Here is a 19,950-nt window from a genome sequence, read left to right as displayed (position 1 = left end):
TTTTAAAGCCTTATCCAACCTCCTTTGAGCACTGCCAGGGCTGGCACATCCACAACATCCTGGACAATCTGTTCCAGTGCCTCACCACCCTCACAGTGAAGAATTTCTTCCTAATTTCTAGCCTTTTTCCATTAGTACCCATTGTTCTTTGTCCTATGATTACAGATCCTGGTGAAGAGTCCTTCTCCACCTGTCCTGGGCACCCCTTCCTGTTACTGGGAGGTTGCTGTGAGGTCACCACAGCGCCTTCTCCTCTCTAGGCTGAAGAGCCCCAGCTTTCCCAGCCTGGCTCTGTGGGGAATGTGTCCAACCCTCTGAGCAGCTCTGGGGCCTCCTCTGGCCCTGTTCCAACAGGTCCATGTCCTTCCCATGCTGGAACCTCAGAGCTGGGTGCAGGGTTCCGGGTGGGCTCTCAGCAGAGCAGAGCAGAGCAGAGGGGCAGAGTCCCCCCGCCTCTCCTGCTGCCTAGGATGCTGCTTTGGATGCAGCCCAGGGCACATTTGGCTCTCTGGGCTGTGAGTGCCCATGGCTGGGTCATGTTGAGTTTTCCATCAACCATCATATCCAAGTCTTTCCCCACAGGGCTGCTCTCAGTCCCGTCCACATCCAGCCAGAGGGTGTGTTGGGATTGCCATGACCCAGGTGTAGTACACTGTAGTTTAATTTAGTACATTTATAAAAACAGATAATAAATATTTAAACAAAACACTCCATCTGGAAAACAATAATATTACTAATATGCTTGGGCCAAATGTGCACTTTAAAGAAAAATGCACGGAAAAAAGTTTATCCTAAACCTTGCTCTTTCACCAATAGTTTTATAAATGAATCAGTAGCAGCTGGTGCGAAACTTAAATTAATTAGAAATGAAAATGTAAAAATATACACATCGGCTTAAACCAATTCTACTGGAATGAAAATTTTGCCAGCATTGTATCCAGAATGTCCTTGTTGGTGAAATATAAAGCTGTATTATTTTCTATGAAGCTGGAAAGAAGGAAGGACAATAATTTAAAGTGAAACCTTACATCCATCTTTGAAACAAAAAGAGTTTGTGATAAAGACGGCCATTTGAATTTGTTTTGGCTTGCAGGACTAAAGACATTAGAAGGAGTATCTCATATATTTTTGATTAAGAACAATATCATTATTCAAAGATTTAACTTCACATTTCTGTTTACTTTTTAAGTTAGGTGAGAAAGCTCTCTCAAACAGAAAATCCACACACAGTCCTCAACCCTTCTAGACTGACAGTGGATGAACATATTTCCCATAATGTAGTTTTCCTTTAAGAGGCAGAATTACCTGTTTTTGAAGTGGTGAGAGGGGAGAACATTCAAGGTCTATCTGATTAACCAGATACTTTACAGAGAATATTTTTCTTCAGCTGCAGAGATGGAGTGAAATTCAAAAATCCTTGTGGTGCATTTTGTCTTCCTGAACTTCTCTGATTTCATCCCCAAACAGGGATACTTCAACTCTGCAAGGTGAATGTACATTATTTTGATAATGTCACAGTAAAATAAAAAGTACATGCTCAAAATCAGCTTGGTGAAAATAAAAAGAAGTGCTACATACAGCAATGCCTGACATGTTGTGCTCATCACTCTATTAGTCCCAGGGAGCCTGTCTTTAAACGAGGAAGCGTTTCAGTTTCAGTGCATTGTCTGGTTCCTGTCTCCTTCCACATTTTGTATGTCAGCTCTTTAACTATTACTTGAGCTAATCTAAAAGAAATAACCTACCTATTCAGGAGAAGTCTGAACATTTCACATAAGATTACATTTCTTCCTTTCCATGTCAGGAGCGATAAGCAAAACTCAATACCCTGAGCATAGAAATGATAATTCAAAGAGAAAGAAAATACTCTTGACATTTTAACAATAACAAGTTATTAATATAATTCACTTCAGTTGAAAGAAAGTAGAATACATTTACAATGCAACTGAATAAAGGTTAAGTGTATTTTGTGTTTTGCTCTGCATTAAATATAAATATCTGTCATATCAAATCCTAGACTAGTTGTAAGCACCCTCTTAAAATCCATGTTTTTAGAAGTAAAGAAAGCAATTTAAAGTACCATTTTTACAAATTACAAAATCCCAATCAGGCAAACCCCATATGGAACAGCTCAAGAAATGTAGCATAGCTATTCTGAGCAGAGTTCTCCGCACACTGGGAACATCACAATCTCTGATACAACTGGTGCCATTGAGATACAGCATCCTTGCAGCATCTCACTTAGGAGCAGTTTCACAAAATAAAGGAATATAAAGCAGACTTGTGTCTTCCTTTTCCTTGCTTGTTTCATGTTATCCCCCTTCCATACTCCCCTCTATGAAAATAATATATTTTTATGTAAGAAAATATTTAACCAATAAAAAAAACACTAGAGATTTCTTCATAAGAATTTTTCAAGGTACCTGCTGTATTATAAAAGTAGAAAACAATCCAGACATAATTAATAACAAATCTAATGTCATTCTTTCTCTCTTATTAATTTATAAGAGCAGTCAGATTGAAGAAAGAATTGATTTCTGAAGGTAGCATTTGCTTCTCTACATGCGGGATCAAAGACTGAAGCTGCCAGAATTTTCCACTTCCACCAGTGGAGTCTTTGTTCTTTCCTGGGACATTTTCAAGTCTGTATTTTAAATGCCTTTCCTTTCTTCTAAAATTTAGGTCAAACACTCTACCCCAAAGGTAAGAATCTTTGAAAGGTAAGGGAAGCAATGGGCTCTAGGCTGGCTTCCCACTACATTTTTTTTAATGGGCTACCAGTGGTAAAATAGTTCTGTTCTAAAACTAGGAGATATGGCCTGTCATCACTAGCAAGAGTCTCACTACTTTAAAACAAAACCCAAATAATGAAAAACAAATGCTCTAATTTTTGGGGATTTTACACCATACAGGATTTGGTGATACAGAGATTCCCCTCCAACCCCCCTCCCCTTAGGATGCATACTCCAGCCAGTAGAGTCCTTCACAGACAAGAACCAAACTCCACTTTCCACTATTTGCTTTACAATGCTTAGAAATATGTACAAGGTTGCCTACATAGATACCAGCTACTGAACAAATGACCTCTCTTCCCTATATCCTAATCAGCCACTAACAAATGAACAGAAGTAACAGAATAAAGGGTATTTGTCAGGAGCACTTCCGTTTTTCTAACATATTTTCCTTCAAAAGCACAAAAGGTAAAGCACTTGGCAGATGCAGTGTGCAAAAAATGCTTTACAGAAGGTGGGAACTCTCACAGTCAGACGAAGAAAGGACACATGGAAGGTTTTCATGTGCAGAAGTGTTCTTCATTTGAAGGGAATTAAATAGAGAAAGCTGAGGAAGGAGATGGACAACAAGGAATAACAACAAAAGGATGCAGAGGGTAAAGAAGAATTAAAATGAAAAAAAAGCTAATGAGAAGTTCAGCTGCAAATCAGTGCAGTATAAAATTATACAAAGGTAATTAGAAGAGCAAGTTCAGTCTGTATGTTCTGTTCAGAAGAACAAACAGCTTATTTGAAACCATGGTTTTCACATTAGAAAGGCAATTCCCGCATCAATAACAGATACACATTTACTAATGATACAGATACACTCTACTGCTGTGAGAAAACATATACTTACAGAGAGGTGAAGGTTATATTTAAGGCAAGGAGTGCAGCCAGATCTTGCAAAGGACACATGCATCTTGTGTGCTGCAGCTCTAAGCAAAGTAGAAACTTGTAACACTGATGATATTTGCAAGGTTTCTAGCTCTGCTCAGAAAACATCTGCAGAAACCAGCTGCATAAGGACAATGCCAGAGAATAAAGCAAAAACAAGCCAGTAAATTTTAAATCTATGATGACAAGCTCAAAGGCTGCTGAACAGCCACTTTTTACTGGGAAAAAGACACATAAATCTTCTGCAATGAGAGTAAAAGTGGATAGTGGAAGGAATACAGAAGTCTAATAACATGAAAGAATACATATAAGAAAAGCAAAGTCAATGATGAGTTGAACAAGTTGATTAAAATAGACACCAATTTAGATGAAGGATCTTCAGCTCCATGTCCGCCTCTACTGCTTCCTCTGAAGTAAAAACACCAAAGACTGAAAACAAATCCGGCTCAGTTCTCTACCACAGAAGGAGGACAGGCTCCCCGTGAGTACAGCAGTTTTCCTGCATGCATGGCACAGGAGTCGCAGAGCAGCAGGAATTCAGCAAGAAAAGGGAGTGTGGAAAGGTCTACTTAGATATTCCTCACTCCTCAGGACTCTTCCGTAAGGAATGACCTCTGTACCTTTTTCACCTCAAAGTGGGCATCAAACTCTGCATTTGTTAAAAGTCCTATGACTAAAAAAATGATCAAACACTAACACATGTTAAGCAATTGCAGATGAGACAGCATATTTTCTTTCAGATTTACCTACAAAGAGAATTTAAATAATATACAGTAATGTGGCAGTTTAACTCTTGCCGTGAAGATTAAGGGGATGACCTCAATTTCCCTCCCACCCATCTGGGACTCTGGCCTTTGGGCTAGTTAGTTCTGTCACAGTCATGCTGTGAAGTTACTTTCAACTCCACTGAGAGATTTTGGTTGAAAGAAAATATATTGAAGAATAAAATAGTTCTTTAAAATTAGTAAATAAAAGGCTTTAAACAAAAATGCACACCTTTAGTTATTGCAAATCAATACACAGAGCTCTAACATGACTTCACAAGAAATTTTGAGATCTAAGAGATTTTTCTAAATTACTTTTTTTCTTTAAAGAGCCATCTATAAAAGAATTCAAAAAATCATATTAGTTACATTCGCTATATAATCTCCTAGCATACATTCAAGAAAGACTTTTGTTCAAGTGCGTCACACTCAATACAAGAAAAATTTCATTTTTAGGAAAACACATAGTATTCAAGCTCAAAATCTGTTAAAGCTAGTGTTTTGTTGAGTGGGAGAAATGAAATGGCAGTCAGTGTGCACAGCTCGCTACAGGAAAGACATCCAAGAGAGATGTTTCTGACTCAAAATGGTTAAAAATGTTACCTGCTTCCTCTTCAACTAAACAAGTTAAATGTTCTGAAGTACCGAAGCAGGTTCATAAGTACTTTGGATGCTACAAGTAAAAGTGACATTAGCAAATAAAACTACCCTGGTAAGTAGAAAAGAAGAGCTACTACTAACTTCTAAGAGAATTATGAAGAAAAGTAATAGTTTCATCACAATTTTGCCATTTATCTTATAAAGAAATAATAGGGGTAAGTGAACACAAAAATAACCCCCAACATTAACATTTTAATAAACTACAATTGTATTTTAAATAGTGTTCTCCTGTTTAGAACCTCTGCATATTTTTTTTAAGGAATGGCAGGAGATCCAGACAATGAAAACACATCTGGAGTTTGCATTGTCAAAACAACATATTTTCTTGAAAACAAATTTATGAAAACTGTAAAGCTTACATTCAAACTCAGACATATTGAAATTATATAAAAGAGGACGGCACTTTTGCTGTAAGCATTTCAATTGATCATTTGGTGCGTATCAGCTCACAAATGCTGAATCATGTTCACAAGAGAAATCCAACCAGCTGGCTGTGTTCTCTGTGTGGGTTGAATCAGTGTTATCAGATTAATGTAAAGAGACTGGTCCAGACCTGAGCGTAGAACAGAACAGAATCTGTTTCTAACCATACTTTGTAAACCATTTGTTGACTTTCGTTTGATGAGTCACCTCTAAGGCATGAAAGAGCTAAACCATGAATACTACCAGCTTGTAGTTTCTTTTTCTTGAATCTCCAGAGGCATAAACAATTATATTGAAAGCTTTTCATAATGCAGTAAAAATGTTCTACAAGAGTCATTATTATCGAAGACAACCCACTGCCGCTAATGACTTTACCTCTATCTAGTGTTATGTATTATCATCATCATGTGTCTTGTTTGCTAGGAGGTAGACTGCATCAGTTGACCCAGAAAGCACTCAACAAAAACATACTAGGTTCTCCGGGAAAAACTGGGTGTACACTTTATTTTAGGATGTTCATACCAGTGGTAGGGTGTCATCGCTCAGGCTAGCATGTCATTGCTAATATCAAACCAATTCATTGACAGTTGCACCAGGAAAATATTAACAGCTGGCCAAAAAAGTGAGCTGAAGACATGTTCTCCTGGCAGAGGAAACAAGAGCAAGCCTGTGCTTTGCCTTGTAATGTTACAGCTAAGCTCCCTGGAGGCGGTTAGCTTTACATTAGGATGGTGTCTGCAGGAGACACAGCGGCACTCCTGACTGCCCACAAAATGTATTCTGGAAGATCACACAAACTTAAAACAGGCCTGATGATAGACAATGTATTTGCTTAATTTTAAGAAACAAAACAAAACAAAAAGCACTAAATCTTGGACATCAAGGAGAATGTGGACCCACAGATTTTAGTATCTAAGTGTCCTGGTTATAAAAAGAACTGAGTAATTTTAAGGGGTTCCTTCAAAATGTTTAAAATGTACTGCATGAAACAGCCCAGTTTAAGGCCACCACAATGTCAACATTCATCAGAAAGGAGAAAAAGAGAGAAAGGGAGAAAATGAGGAAGGAAAGAGGAAGGCAGAGGGGGTGTGAAGAAAGAGAAGGATAGTTATAGAATCTCCTAGGTTAACTGAAAACCAAGCAAAAATCCAGAACGTTTTATGAAATACATAAGCCACCTACAAGATCTCCTGTTCAAGCCGGCCAAATTTTGGAGCCCTACCCAAACTCTTGTTTTCTTGATATTTGATGGGTTGAACACTACAATTTATCAAAATTCTGAAGGCCATACTCCCCTGAATGCAAAGACTTAGTCTACAAGAACGAAAATAACTAAAACAGCCTCCACATTTAAAAAAGAAAACGCTCTATTATTCAGAACTTATTAACTAGAAATAAAGTGTTCGAGCCCTGGAAAAATCAGTGAATAACTGTTTTCCTGCTTTCCAAAACCAGCCCCAGTATTACAGAACTTCATATGTTGAAGTCACCAGTCAAAACAACTTTCTTAGCCAATTTTAGTCAAATTGCCGAGACATCTCATTTTTCTTTCTTTCTTTTTCCAAGACAGTCATTTTGAAATCTGTCAATGACAGATGCTGTAACCATCCTTCAGACCTAGTTAAGCACTGTTAGTTATATGGATTTAATATAAAACATATTCAAAATGTGTTGAAAACATTCTTCCAAATCATTGGCTGCTAATGAAATATCAGCTCATCCACATTAAATTATATTATATTATGGTGCTGCTTCACCTCTTCACAATGTAATTCTCTGCTGAGAGATCAAGGATCCTGCCAATTCCGTGCCCTTTTATCAAATCTGAATGCTCAAATGTTTTATCTGGCTTCTACTTGCTAGTCTGGCCTTGCACACAGTCCTATTTAACTCCTGTGTGGTTTCTATAAAGTCTGACAGGATGTCTTGGCACGATTACAGTTCCTATATGTGCTAAAGTTATTACTCTGGTATTAGAAAATGTGTTGTCAACCAGGAATTAACAAACCAGCTAAGATAAAATAACTGTAATCCTGCACCTTCATTAAAACTGGATTCAAACTGTGATTATCAAAGAGAAGGAAATATGGGTTTGCAGCTAATGCCACAGCTATATGCTGAAGGCTTCAATTCCTGGTACTCTGAAAGATTTCTTGCTTGATCTGGAGCTGTGCCTCTTGGAGCCATGAGGTTGTAAGCACTTGTTAAAACATCCAGTCACGTTTGCAGATCTTTCAAAAGGTCCTTGCATATCACTGACTTTCAGTATTGTACAAGGATGAAAGCTAGCATTTTTTAAAACTTCAACACATACATATCTGCACCTCCAGAAGACTATATACGTTGGAAACATTGAAAGCTGTATGTCTTCATCATTTTTCAGCTGTAAATTTGGGATATCTTTGATAAATCATTTCACTGCAGTGTTTAGAAAATCATTTTATCTAATGATCAGGGTCCTTTGTTGTTCTATGCTCCTAAGATATGACTGCTCCACACACTCAACTTATAGCAAAATTAAATTCCTTTGTTTAGTAAAAAAAAGGTTACAAAAAAAACTGAGTACAAAGCAGTTAGCCATGGAGGTAGATCTTAAAGACTAGTGAACAAAACAGGGAGAGAGAATGATAATATCGCCTCTTAAAATGTCTGAAAGAGACATCAAAGGCACCTTAACTGATGATGCGGATTGACTGAAAACCAGAATGGCAACAGAGCTCCAAAGGCACTTTCAGTTTTGGACCTATCTCTAGAGCTGTCAAAGAACTGAAGAAATAGTGAGAATAAGGAAAAAATAAGGAAAGAATGGATATTGAATGAAAGCAAAAAGAGAAATATCTTTACTGAATTCAGTTTTCAAATCATTAAAGTGAAAACCTCATCAACTTTTTTGTGTTGAGCAAGTAGACACAACTACATTGTATATCCAAATTGTACTGCATTCTTAGTAAAAACAACAGGTCTCAGTTTTCAGCAATCTGTATCTTGGGGACGCCTGTCTTTTTATTTAATAGCCTGGTGGTTTTTTACTCTCCTATCAAGCAGTGCAGCTGCTTCATGGATGCCTGTAAATCACAGTGCCCATGGCAAGGATTTCCAAATCTTGATTGAAGTGATGAATACCTGTTGGAGAGGGTAAGCAGGAGACCACCTCGGCTGCGTCATTTCCTTTGCCAGTCCTTGGAATCTCAAAGGTTAGGCAAAGTCTGTTCTTCCATTTCTCCAAGAGGCATGAAGGACCTTGCAGGTCCCTCCGAGCAAACCCTTTTCTACTTTTCCCCAGACTAAAGAGATCTTGTTTTTCTAGTAACCCCTTAGGCAGATACTGTATACCCATGATCATCTGTTTTTCTCCTTCTAGCTTAGTCTTTTTGCACACAGGTCCAGAATTACACACAGCATCAAAACATTTCTGTCCCACGGATTTACACCGAGGCATATCACTCTTCCCTGGTTTTGGTCACTATCTTTTTTCTTAAGCAACACAGTTTTATGAAGTTAATTCTTCTCATCCCCTATAAATTACTGACCTGAGGTAAAAGCAATAGGAACCCTGCTCTTTGTAACATCATAGCCATCATACTGTCTTCCCACAGGCTGATTATTAAATTGTCTTTTGTCGCTATCTGTTGTTATGTTGAATTATGCAAATTTTCTAAAAATTAGTGAGGCTTCAGACACTGTACCTGTTTATAACAAATATTATAAAATTCTTCCTTAACATTTGTTAAAATAAGTGGCATTAGAATTACTAGATTGATGAATAGCACCTAGTTACTTAAACATAAGTCAGGAAATTCCTTTAAAAAAAAAGGATTTGTTATAATTTTATTACATTCATTCATTCTATTACATGAAACACTAAAATTCTTAATAAAAGACAGCAGAGTGTCAAAAAAGCATTTTTCCAACAGAAATCTGCAGTTCTGTAGTAAAAGTGACTCAATCAGTTCTCCTATTCTATTTCGTACCCAAGGCACAGCATCCAAATTAAATTCAACTTTTATTTCCACACCAGAAGTATAATGTGCTGGATTTGTCTGCGGTATAGATAATTTTCTTTACGGCTGTGTTTTAGATTTGTGTTGAACACAGGGTTGATAACACAGAGATGTTTTTGTTGTTGCTCAGCAGGGCTTACACAGAGCCAAGGCCTTTTCTGCTGTTTGTGCTGCCACACGGGTGAGAAGTTGGGAGTGCATGAGAGGCTGGGAGGAGACACAGCTGGGACAGATGACCCAAACTGACTAAAGGGATTTCCAGACCATGTGACATCATGCTCAGGACATAAAGCTGAGGGGGAAGATGGAGAAAAGGTGCAGCATTTGGAGTAATGGCTTTTGTCTTCTCAAATAGGAGTTACAAATGATGGGGCCCTGCTCTCCTGGAGATGGCTGAACATCTGCCTACCCATGGGAAGTGGTGAAATAACTTCTTGTTTTGCTTTGGTTATGCACACGGATACTGTCTTCCTTATTAAACTGTCTATATCACAACTCAGGAGTTTTCCAGCTTTTACCCTATCCATTCTCTCCCCAGCCACACTGGCAGGAGAGTGAGTGTCCCATCTTGGCTGTTTTAATGGCCTGGAAAAGCTCGGGATGGCCTTGAGGCAGCCCGCGCTTGAAAGGACGAAAGGAGTCTTCAGGTTTTTCAGTTCTTCAGTGTTGTTTATTAATTCTTATCTACAATATTTTCTCCCAGCCCGACAGAGGTCTGCATGGCAAGCCAGCCATGAGCACACTGACCTCCCTCAGGGCGGCCACTTATCTTTATACCAAAAACTACGTGTAGGATATTTACCTTTTCCTCCCAATACCTTTCACTCTTATTGACAAGTGCACATTCAGTAAGAACCAATCTCAAAATGCCACCATCACCATCGAAGATGGATGACAAGAAGAAGAAGAAGAAGGACAGGACACGCCCTAATTCCTCCATCTTGTCTCCTAGAACCCCCCTGTACCGAGATTCTAAAACCTGTGTTTTCACTCCATAATTAATCTATCCCTTCACCACTTATCCCCGTGTGATCCTCCCATCCTCATTCAGGTGTTGCATCCCGTGCAGGATCAAAGTCTAGCCACCAAGCACTTCTGGCAACTTTCCAGGACTTCTGAGCCCCCCAAGGGTTGTCTCGGCGACCCTGGACATCAGGAGTGATGTGCTGAATTCCCACAAGTGAGCAAGGGCCTTCCTGGGGTGAAACCATGGCATATGGTTTCCTCTGGAAGTTCTCTCATCTGAGTGGTCCAAATCCAGTTAGCAAAATGTGACACCTGGATGTAGACATTAGTTTGTAACAATTCTAGACCCCATTATAAAACCCACATCCAGGAAATATCCCAAAACTCCAGCTCTTTCTGGATTATCTTTCTCAGAAGGAGGATCCATTGTTTTCAGATGCAAAACCTTCCTGGTGTACTAAATAACATCTGAAGAGACTACAGAAGGCACCAAAGTGCGAACTGAAATCTCCTGAATGAGAGGTGAGCTGGATAACTTTTCCTCAACATAAAGAAAATGGCTATTTTTGTCAGAACTGAGTCCCTTAAGTTCAGTGCAGATTTTCCTAATGAAACAAAAAACAAACACCACTCTGATTTTCCCCACTTACAAGGCCTGACTGCAATTTCACAGTGAGATAAGTGCCTGCACATTGAGGGCGGCAGAGCACTGGAACGGGCTGCCCACGGTGGTTATGCAGCTTCCCTCACTGGAGACATTCAAAACTCAGCTGGATTCATTCTTGTGTAAGCTGCTGTAGGTGACCCTGCCTTGTCAGGGGGGGTTCGACTGGATGATCTCCAGAGCTTGCTTCCAACCCTATTTATTGTTTCAGCACAGCCTAGGTTTTTGGTAGCAGTTTTTGGTAGCAGGGGGCCACAAAGACGGCTCCTGTAAGAAGCTGCTGGAAGCTTCCACAGTGTCCTGTAGAGCCAATCTCTGATGGCTCTGATGATGGACATGCTGCTGGCCAAAACCGGGCCAATGAGAGAGGCTGGTATGCCTCTGTGATGACATATTTAAGAAGAAAATCAAAACAAAGTCACAGGTTTTTGCTTCTAGTCAGAGAAGAGGAGGAGGAGGTGAGAGTCTGTCCAAAATATCCCTCATCTGCCTCACGATTGTCATTTGCAGCCAGTGTGGATCCATGGGGGATGCAGAGATCCACCCACAGCCCGTGGAGATCCATGGGGGATGTCATTTGGGGACCACTGAAGAAACAAGACCCCTCCTGTCTGCTGGAGAGGTTCATGGAGAACTGTCCCCCATAGGAGGGACCCCACAGCTGACAGGGGAAGGACTCCTCTCCCAGAAATGTTGAAGAACATCTCGGTGATGAACTGACCAAAACCCCCATGGCCTGTCTCCCTGTGCTGTCGCTGGGAAAGAAGGAGGGCTAGAGGGAAAAAGGCGTGAAAGGGCTTATTTTACTTCTGATTATCCTCCTCTGATTCTGTTATAGTCATAAATTTCACTTTGCAACTTCAAGTTGAGCCACTTTTACCCTTAAAATGTTTTTTGCTGGTCCTTCTCACAACTCAGGAATCCTTTGTTAACTTTTTTCCTTTTCTGTTCTCTGCCCAGCTGTGGCAGGGGAGGGTGAGCAAGCAACTCCCGTGGGTGCCTGGTGTTGGGCCACTGTCAAACCATGACACCTTAAAGATTCTGTGATTCCACAATAATGCAAGAGTTAAGTCTGATCCACATTTACAAACATTAAAAATTGGTATATAAATATTCAAAGAAGGTATGGTAGATGATTTTAATCACTGACAACCCATTTCGAAATTTTGCACAGGAGATCTGAGCTCCATATTATTTTAATGACTGCTTTGATAGTATGTAATATTAAATTTTCATACTTTTAAAAAATCTTTCTGTCCACAATCAAGCACAAGCCTGTATTTGCTTTTTTTTATTTAAAGAGGTAAGATAATATCTCTTGGTAAACTTATTATAATGCTTTAATTTTGTTAACTGTGAGTGTCTGTCTTACACAGTATCTTGCAGGCTATGAATATTCAAGAGATCTTCTGCTAAGCAATTTCAATAATCTGTCATGTCACAATCAGAGAAACAGTTTGCATTTTTTACAGGAAATGGACAGAGTCCCAGATATACACTGCCTGCCAGAATTTATACTTCCCACCACTCAGAGAAGAAATTGTGCAGGATTTACTACCAATGTTACAATCAGGTTGCAATAAATGTTACTTTGAATTAGATGAGCTTTAATCTACCATGACTTTTGCATCTCTAAGCACCCTGTTGGAGTTCTGCTGTTAATATTAACTGAAGCACGTGGCTCTTTTGTTACTCATTAATGGCCCTATTTAACAGAAATTGAATTTCCACAGCTGCCATGCACTGCAAGCTCCTAAGCCTGGGTACCCAAAGTGCCGAATCCTGGTGCTGCTGATAGATTGTCCTTTGTAGAGGGTTACAGCTTTCTTCAGGGCTGCCATACCATCTCAAATGGCCTTCCACAGCCTTCTCATCTAGATCCAAGGAGAAGAACCATATCCAGGTAATGGATGGAACTGTTTCTCGAAGTGCTGACACCTGTTCATTTTAAAAGGCATTCTCTGGACATTACAGGGCTTTCCAAGTATTTCAGGTCACAAGTGTGATACCAACCTGAAATGAAACTATTGAACTGTATGAAACTTGATGAAAGCACACTTTTTATTGAGTGGCTGATGGATAATAGGAAAGCACTACAAATTCAATGCTTTCTATCTTCCATTTTGCCAAAGGTTATCAAAATTTGATTCTTACTGTTTGCACAATATGTTTCTTAGGGTACAAGGTTCCTACTTAACTGAAAATTCTCAAATATTCAGAAAAAGCTGAAGACCTTTTCACAAAAATTTAATTTCCATAGCCATTTTACCATTTCAGGTGTCCTAGCTAATCTGGTGACATGGTACTTTTTTCTTCATGTTAGCATTTCTAATGATGCAGGACATTTCTGCTAAATATAAGAGCTTAAGATAAATTAATTTGTGATACTTGTTTCTCATGTAACCTGATCTTGACTAAAATTATCAGAACCTCAAGGAAAGCATTTTGATATAGTACTTGTCAAACCATATCTGTAGATACAGCTCTTCATATCTTTTTCTTTGACAGTCAAGCAGCTTATGTTGGGGTTAGAAAAAGACATTGAATATTAGCTGAGCATCATAATTTACGGAGGTGGAATACTCTGATAAAAGCAGCACCACAAAGAAAGCCTCTCTAGCCTTTCCAACCTGTTTTCTGCCTGTAAATATGTCTTGAACTATCATAAAATCATTAAATCCCAGAATGGTTTGGGTTGCAATGGACTTTAAACATCATCCTGTTTCAACCTCCCTGCAGTGTGCAAGAACACCTTCCACTAGACCAAGTTTCTCAAAGGCCTATCCAGCCTGGCCTTAAACACTTACAGGGATGGGACATCCACAGCTTTTCTGAGCCTGTTCTAGTGCCTCACCACTCTCCCAGCTAAGGAACATATCTGAAGCCACTCACTGTGAAGGGGCATTGGTCCCATCAATGAAAGTTGTTGGCCTTGAGAGTGTGACTGCCAAGAGAGGCACATGAATGGTCAGACTGGGAATTTTCCTTAACATCGATGACATAATATCTAATCTAATCCTGCTGTCTTTTAGTTACCCCCTAGTTCTGTCACTACATGCCCTTGCCAAAAGCCCCTCTCCAGCTCTCCTGTGGGTTCCTTTCAGGTACTGGGACGTGCAATTAGGTACCTCAAAGCTTTCTCTTTTCCCACCAATCTCAGCTCATCCTTTCCTATTGGAGACTTGCTCCATGCCTCTTATGAACTTGGCAGTTTTCCTCTGGACTTGTTTCAACAGGTCAATGCCCTCCCTGTGCTGCTCCTTACCACCCATATCCCTCAGGACTGTGAACTCCACCAGAGCAGGATCACTACAGCCCAGGATGCCTCCCATTTTGATAGCCCCAATTAACTCACCTGTGTTGGTAACCAACAGACTGAGTAACACAACCCCTCCACGGGGCTCTGTATTAGCCCTTCCTGTGAGTCAAGAAGTTATTTTCCATGCATTCCAGGAGTTTCCTGGAGTGCCTACAGTTTGCTCTGCTATTTCTCCAGCAGATACTAAGATGTCTGAAGTCTCCCAGTAGGACAAGAGCCTATGAGTGTTATCATCCTTGTAGCTGGAGCAAGAAGGTCTCATCAATAGGCTACTCTTGGTCAGAGACCTGTAGTGACACCAACCACATGATTCCCTTGTTGCCTCAGTCTCTGTTTCTTACCCACAGGCTTTTACCTGCTCATTGCTGTTCTACAGTTCACAGGTTGTTCTTCAGAGATGGCTCATCACACTCAATGAACCTCTTGATACAGAGGGCCCTCCATCCCTCCTTTTTCCCCTGTGCCTCCTGAACAGCCTCTAGTCTTTGAAAGCTGCACTCCAGTCAGGGGATTCATCCCAACCAGGCTCCAGTAATTGCAGCTAGGACGTAGCTTTCCAGCAGCACGGTGGCTTCCAGCTCCTCCTGTTTGTTGCCAACACTGCATGCACTGCTGTAGATGCACTTCAGCTGGGCAACTGGCCATGTCTTCTTCCTACAGGTACATCATGTACTTCCTGTCAGATCCTTCTCTGGTGTTTCCCTGTTGGATCTTGTTACCTCAGGAGTCCCTGGCTTGTCTCCTTAAGACTGCAACTGTGTCTCAGCACACTTGTGCCAGTGTGGTCAGCACTCTGTGACTTCAGAGTTAGCAGCAGAGACACCTTGCTAGCACAAAGATGTCCCTTCTAACCTTCGCCTCTCATCCTGCAGCTGGCCAGGGATAAGTCTGACATTGCTCCTCTATCCCAACACTTCTAGCTCTGCAAGTGAGATACTAGTTTCACCAAGCAAAAAGGCTCCTCCTTCATTGGGAAACATCTGATGTCAGCATGCTGGTGCTGCATAAGCCTTTCTGCTGTCAAAGGACACAAGCTCTTTGCAGTGGGGCCATATATTAATAGACTCAATCTGTCTGTTTCTTACAATGTTGCTGTCTTCTACTGGAAGAATAGAGGAGAATATGACTTGTGCCCCAGATTCCCTTATCCACTGCCCCAAGACCCTTGAAGGCATTTGTGGTCACCCTCGCACTACATGCTGCCACTTCACCTCCACTGTGGAAGAGCAGTAACAGGTAGTGGTCCATCACCCAGCAATTTTCAGCCTGTTGGCTGCAGGTGTTTTACGGACCCTGCCTACCTTAAGGAGGGAGAATCTGCAGTACAAATGTTTTATTTCCATGCTAATAATTAGCAGAGAATTTTATTTTCTCTCATAACTCCAAGCTCTCAATATTGTCAGGATTGCATGCAGGGTTCCTATTTATCTCTGAGATAGAAATTGACTGGAATTCCACAATTTGTTGTCTGCTGCAACTTTGATTTTCTCATTTTTCCAGACATACACAACATTCCAAAAGTTTTGTAAATTCATGCTAAGAACGTATGTTCGGATAATTGCAGTATTAAAATTACTAACTACAGATTAAAATCTTAAGGTTATAAAATGTAATAAAATAAACTAAATACAAGTTAAATACACCAGAGACTGTAATTCTTAGCCAGCATGAAAATTCATTATATTTAGTGGGACTGCTTATAAACTGCAGGACTGATCTACAATGTTTCCAGAATCTACACCAGTGTTAGTCAGCAGATCATAGAAAGTATGATTTTACAGTCTTTCTAATTAGCATGAATTAATGGTTAGCAGCACTGGATATACGTTTTTAAAAAAATTCAAATACAGCAAAAATCAATATAATTTAAGAGAAAATTGCTGCTAAACTTCATGTTAATTCAATATGTAGGCAGTTTTTTTCAAGTTTTGTTTTGATTTCCTTGGGTAATCCCTACATGTCATACTTATTGACTTTCATATTAAACAGAGAATTTTAATTAAGACTAAATTCAGCTGGAGGAAAACAAAGGCCCAATATAGTCTCTATTGTATATGTACAGAAAGACATTACTATTGTTATTGGCAATAGTTGTTAGTGCTTTTTGTTTCCCACTCTCAGAAAGGTTCACACAACATACTTAACACTGTCCAGATGGTCATTTATACCGGATTGTAGAATCACAAAATATCTCAAATTGGAAGAGACTCATAAGGGCCAGCAAGTCCAACTCCTTGCTCTTCACAGGACTACTTAAAATTAAACCATAAAAGGATCATCCAGCTGCTCCTTCAACTCAGTCAGACCTCTGATCACCTCCCTGGGTAGACTGTTCTAGTGACTGACCACTCTTTGGGTTCAGAACTCTTCTCTCTACAAGATCCCCTCTATCATCAAGGAAGTCCACAGCTCCTTCAAACATACATTAAGTTAGTTTGAATATGATTCTGAATTTACCTAATTCAAAATCCTAATCAAGCTAACTTAATGTACATTTGATTCCAGCATTCAGATAATTTATAAAATATACTAATGAGCACTGACCCTAAAACTGAACCCTGTGGAACTACCTATTTCTTGATTTTTCCATGCATTTGAAGTTTTGCGTGTTTCTCTAAGCAACCTCTATTAGGTTACTTGCTTTGCGGATTTTAAAAAAATCTTTAAACATCTGAGAAACATTTTAAAATTAAAGTCACATAAGATAATTTTAGTTCCACAGTTGTTTTTTTTTTAGGATAAAATTTCAAGAAGAATTATTTAAATGCTCAGAAGTGGTTGCTTCAACCCAAAATCCAGCTGAAATTAGTAGTCACTTGCGCTGCACGGTAGGTAGGTATACAGACTAGTTGTTCTTCAGAAAATTTTAAAAAAATAGAATGATGAAGTTTTTATTCATTCTTCTGTGGATAAAATATACCAGACAATGCATCTATCAAAATGAACAGAAGGACCACCAGAAATGCAAAATCCACAATTTCACCCAAGCCATGTACTCCAGTGTTTCAGTGGCATTACCACTGGAAATATTTTTTGCTGATTTCTGCCTTGACCTTTTTTCCATCTTGCAATCTGAGCTCATTAGAACTCTCCACACAAGGCAGAACAAGCCATTCTTTTCCTTTTAGCAAGCACCCTTCTAATTATATCAGTAATTGGCTCCCAGTGCTTTCCTAACCTTTTCTTGGAGATAAACATTTACAGAACTCTCAGCTCTTTCTCGCAGATCACACTTGCTCACACACTGTCCTTTTCTGGATTCACCTCAATTTATTTGTGATTACATGCCCAGACCCAGATGTTCCTTTGGTACAAGATCACACATGTTACTCAGGAAGCAATATTGTCACCCATTCGTGTTTTTCTTGCATGAGATAATAACCAAATTTTCCTTAACAGCACACACCTTGTACTTGTGGAGTTACTCTGTCAACATGTTAGCTTGTCTTCTCTTGAGTTTCATCCTAATTTTTCCCCAGATCGTGTTATAGTATTTTTCCCCCTGCAGTTGGTCATCTCTAAATGTAAATAAGAGTTTTTAATTTGCATTAAAATCTGAAGAGCCTTAGACCCTTTACGGAATCATGAAAGGTACATATACCCATTTCAACATTTTCTCTAAGTCTTGCTATTCACCTCTGCAATATTTTCAATTGAAACAGTGTTTCATTTTTTTTTCACCCTTTTAGGCTACTATATTAACCAACATCAAAAGCTGGTGGCATTTATTGTATCTCCCCTATCGAAATGTCTTTTCACATATAACTTGTTAACTTTATAACTTGTTTTGACTTACTTTGTTCTCAATAAATCCAGCCTAGTTATTACACTCTTCCTTATTATTTCTCAAAACCTCAAATCTTGGAATTGAACTAGCTCATTAGTCCATGTTTTCTGTATCTCCCTTTTCCACATAAAAGTTAGTACCAGGCACTATGCTTGCCAGTTTTCTAGTGCTCCTGTTGCACAGCAGTCCTCCACCATTTCCCAAAGGCAAATTCCAACCCTTTTGAAATTTCTTAGGCAACATCACTAAGCATACTACTATAAAGTTTATTTAACCAATTTTAAAACATCTAATTTATCTAAGTGATCTCTTATCTGTCTTTTCCAATGTTCAGCTTGAAACCTTTGTCATCAGTAGCGCTACCCGTCTGCTCCTGAGAGATCTTTTTGTGAAGACTAAATGTAACAAGGCTTATATATATCATGTGATGATTAGAAAGGGTTTTCTTTTTCCTTCAATTTCCTTTTGCCTGTGGAACTTATAATTAACTCATTTTAAAATGCTATCCTTTTACCCCTGACATTTTCTGCTACTTAACCTCATTTCATACCTTGACTTTCAACTTTGTTAGTACATATTCACATTATACTTCTCAATCAGACTGTCAACTAAATAACTAAGTTTGCATTTTTTTGCAAACTTGGCTAATTTGCATGTTTAGTAACTCGCTGCCATGACTTCAGCTTATTTACTCTACCTAGCTGTGCTATTCTTTGCAGTTTTCTTCCAGTGTAACCTTAAGTAACAATTCTGAGAGCTAATTGAAGTCTGTTTTCTGGAAGTCCATAATGTTTGGGGTTTTTTTGCTTCTTCTTCTCTTCCCAAAGATCACAAAATCTTATGTCACTTTCAATCATTTTCAGTTCAAAACCTCAGACAGCATCATCATTGATTTCCCCTCTCTATTTGTTCCTTAGCAAAAGAAAGGTTTCACCAGTCAGTTCCTGTATTCTATTGGACAGTGTGGGTCTTCACTTGGATTTGTTACAATCTTCCATGAGCACTGTTTTTCATCTGGTGTGTTCTACATCTTTTTGACATAAATTATCACCCATACTTCTACCATATAAGTCTTCATTTTGTATCATAGACTTTGAACAAGTCTAACTCCATGTGTACTCAAAACCTTAGGGCAAGCATAGTCTTCCTCGTGTTCAAGATCACACTTTTTTCTGCCTGAGCAAAGTATACACAGGAATACTAGCATTCCAGTAATAAGTAATGCCACAAAACACATAATACTATAGAAAATATATTTGTGACTGTGTATTAAGATTTTCAGCTTCTCCTGTTAGTACCCACATTGTTTCACTTATGTGCTCACATGCAAGATTTTTTTTCTTATCTGTCTTGAATGAATATACTAGATTTTGCTGTCTTATCTGAAGACAATTTATGATCATCTACTTTTTCTTCTTACATCTTGCTTCTTGATCTTTACTTAATTAGTAGGTCAAAGTGCAAAGGTGGCTTCTCCCTATGTTTACATAAATTCATTCTTGTCCAGTAGCCTATAAGGATCACTGCAAGAGGTTTTATACTTCTTTTGAAAAATTCCAGCATTATCAATGTTACTTAAACATTTGAGTTCAAATTATGTTGGGTGTAAGGGGCAAGAGGTTGTGCTTCATTTTTAAAATAAGACCAGAGAATTTAAAGGAATATCTCTGTTTACATTTCAAGTAAGCATAAGGAAAC

The 19,950-nt window shown here is 39.1% G+C and overlaps 1 long non-coding RNA gene across 1 annotated transcript in view; it reads right to left on the bottom strand.

The window, feature by feature from the left end:
• LOC113460060 (uncharacterized) overlaps positions 1-19,950 on the bottom strand; it is a 198,728-nt gene that overhangs the window by 106,001 nt on the left and 72,777 nt on the right. The window contains exon 2 of the long non-coding RNA XR_012577984.1: positions 1,306-1,480. This is a non-coding gene — a long non-coding RNA (uncharacterized LOC113460060). The remainder of the gene's footprint in view (positions 1-1,305; positions 1,481-19,950) is intronic.

Source organism: Zonotrichia albicollis, chromosome Z (genome assembly GCF_047830755.1).
Source record: "Zonotrichia albicollis isolate bZonAlb1 chromosome Z, bZonAlb1.hap1, whole genome shotgun sequence".
Lineage (NCBI taxonomy): Eukaryota > Metazoa > Chordata > Aves > Passeriformes > Passerellidae > Zonotrichia > Zonotrichia albicollis.
The sequence above is the reverse complement of the archived record's forward strand: the minus strand, read 5'-3'. Positions and strand labels throughout refer to the sequence as shown.